The following is a 2500-nucleotide window of genomic DNA, read 5'->3' as shown; positions in this document are numbered from 1 at the left end:
AACCTAACCCATATTGTACCTTAACCTAACCCATATTGTACCTTAACCTAACCCATGTTGTGCCTTAACCTAACCCATGTTGTGCCTTAACCTAACCCATATTGTGCCTTAACCTAACCCATGTTGTGCCTTAACCTAACCCATATTGTGCCTTAACCTAACCCATATTGTGCCTTAACCTAACCCATGTTGTGCCATAACCTAACCCATGTTGTGCCTTAACCTAACCCATGTTGTGCCTTAACCTAACCCATGTTGTGCCTTAACCTAACCCATATTGTGCCTTAACCTAACCCATATTGTACCTTAACCTAACCCATATTGTACCTTAACCTAACCCATATTGTACCTTAACCTAACCCATATTGTACCTTAACCTAACCCATATTGTACCTTAACCTAACCCATATTGTGCCTTAACCTAACCCATATTGTGCCTTAACCTAACCCATATTGTGCCTCAACCTAACCCAATTTGTGCCTCAACCTAACCCATATTGTGCCTCAACCTAACCCATATTGTGCCTCAACCTAACCCATATTGTGCCTCAACCTAACCCAATTTGTGCCTCAACCTAACCCATATTGTGCCTCAACGTAACCTAATTTGTGCCTCAACGTAACCTAATTTGTGCCTCAACGTAACCTAATTTGTGCCTCAACGTAACCTAATTTGTGCCTCAACGTAACCTAATTTGTGCTTCAACGTAACCTAAATTGTGCTTCAACGTAACCTAAATTGTGCTTCAACGTAACCTAAATTGTGCTTCAACGTAACCTAAATTGTGCTTCAACGTAACCTAAATTGTGCTTTAACGTAACCTAAATTGTGCTTTAACGTAACCTAAATTGTGCTTTAACGTAACCCATGTTGTGCTTTAACGTAACCCATGTTGTGCTTTAACGTAACCCATGTTGTGCTTTAACGTAACCCATGTTGTGCCTTAACCTAACCTATATTGCGCCTTAACCTGCTCTGTAATTGTTATGCAACTCGTTAAATTAGTGTAGTGTTGCCTAACCGCAACCCTCGCAATATAGTTCGCTATTCGCACTGCCCGGTCCCCTGTGTATCGCGTCATGTTAAACACCTTGCAGGTGTTGCTGACTTTCCACATGCTCCTGCTATACACTGTAATGTGGATAGCAGCAGGACGTACATGCCCCCCCCCCCTTCCCCCCTGCCTTCGCAAGCTGGTCGTTGAGAAGTTTGCATGTTCAATGCCCTTCGCATGCCGACGTACTCAGCCTACGTTGTGGTACGGCCTGTCACCTGTCCGCCGATGTACGCAAAACCCACAAACTGTACTGCACATTGGTCCGTATGTACTGAATGATACATCGTGGCACATGTGTGACCGTACGACGACTGCGCCTAGCAACGGCAGACCATACAGTCCAAATATTGTGCACGCAGCTACGTGTCGTCTCCCTATAAGAGCTGGATTGCAGTGTGGTACGCCATTCAGACGTGTGGGAGGAACGGACGCCCTCGATGGCGATCAGCATGAGCAGTCTGTTGATGTAGTGGAGCGTGTATTCGGACGTAGTCGTCTCTTCTCACACACCGTGATAGCATGTTGCACCGCGTTCCACATCTGCGACATCCTGCAGAGGCCGGCTGACAGTCGTTCGCGCAATGGACACCGCATACGTACGGGGGCTACCTTCCACGTGTTCTCGAGGCGTGCACATGTTGTTGCGTCTATGTGGGCAGACGTAGTGTGTTGTGACACCTGACACAGGCATGCAATACTCGTTGCAAATGGCGATGGACGTCTACGTTTGCTGGTGACGTTACGCAAATGAACAACAGGTAACCCGTTGTGGTGCGGTTGTTCTCGCTAGAGGTGAATCAGTGTTGGCGACGATCGGTCGAGCTATTAACTGGTTGTTTCAGGGATACCCACCATGCCCACGAACGTGAAAGGGGATCTGGGTGTGAGGCGATACGCGGCGGTGGCTGGGTGAGACTGTCCCCGGCCGGTGAGGGGGGGCCGCCCGGCGTGCTGGCAGCGCGGTGCGTGGGCGCACGCGCTACAGCCGGCTGGTGGGGGCGGCCAGTGGCAGGCGCGCCGGCCGACGGACGCGGCAGGCGGCGCAGCTGCGCGCCGGGGCCCCCTGCTCGCGGCGCCTTGCGGCCAAAGTAGGTCCTCGCGGGCCCGGTGCGAAGCGCGGTGGCCATCTGCAGTGTGCTGGTCCGATTGAGGACTGTGTGCGCTGAGGATGCGCCGCCGCCCGGCGCTCGGCGCCGCGACGCCGTCTGCTGCTCGGTCGCCCCAGCGGTTCTCGCAGGTGGTTTGTATCGCAGCTGTGCGGACGTGTTGGCGCGTGCGCTGTGCTGGGAGAGTTCGCTTCGGCACCCAAGTGGGGCTTTTGTCCTTCTGTGGCGCTGGCGTTGGAGCTGCCGGTCACCGTAGGTGGCGCGTGTTGTCTCCCGCCGGCAATGCCACGACAGCACGCTCCCGGGCCTCTGTCGGCAGCGGCAAGCTCAGTTGGG

This window comes from Schistocerca serialis, unplaced genomic scaffold, assembly GCF_023864345.2.
Source record: "Schistocerca serialis cubense isolate TAMUIC-IGC-003099 unplaced genomic scaffold, iqSchSeri2.2 HiC_scaffold_1236, whole genome shotgun sequence".
NCBI lineage: Eukaryota > Metazoa > Arthropoda > Insecta > Orthoptera > Acrididae > Schistocerca > Schistocerca serialis.
Note: the sequence above shows the minus strand (reverse complement) of the source record.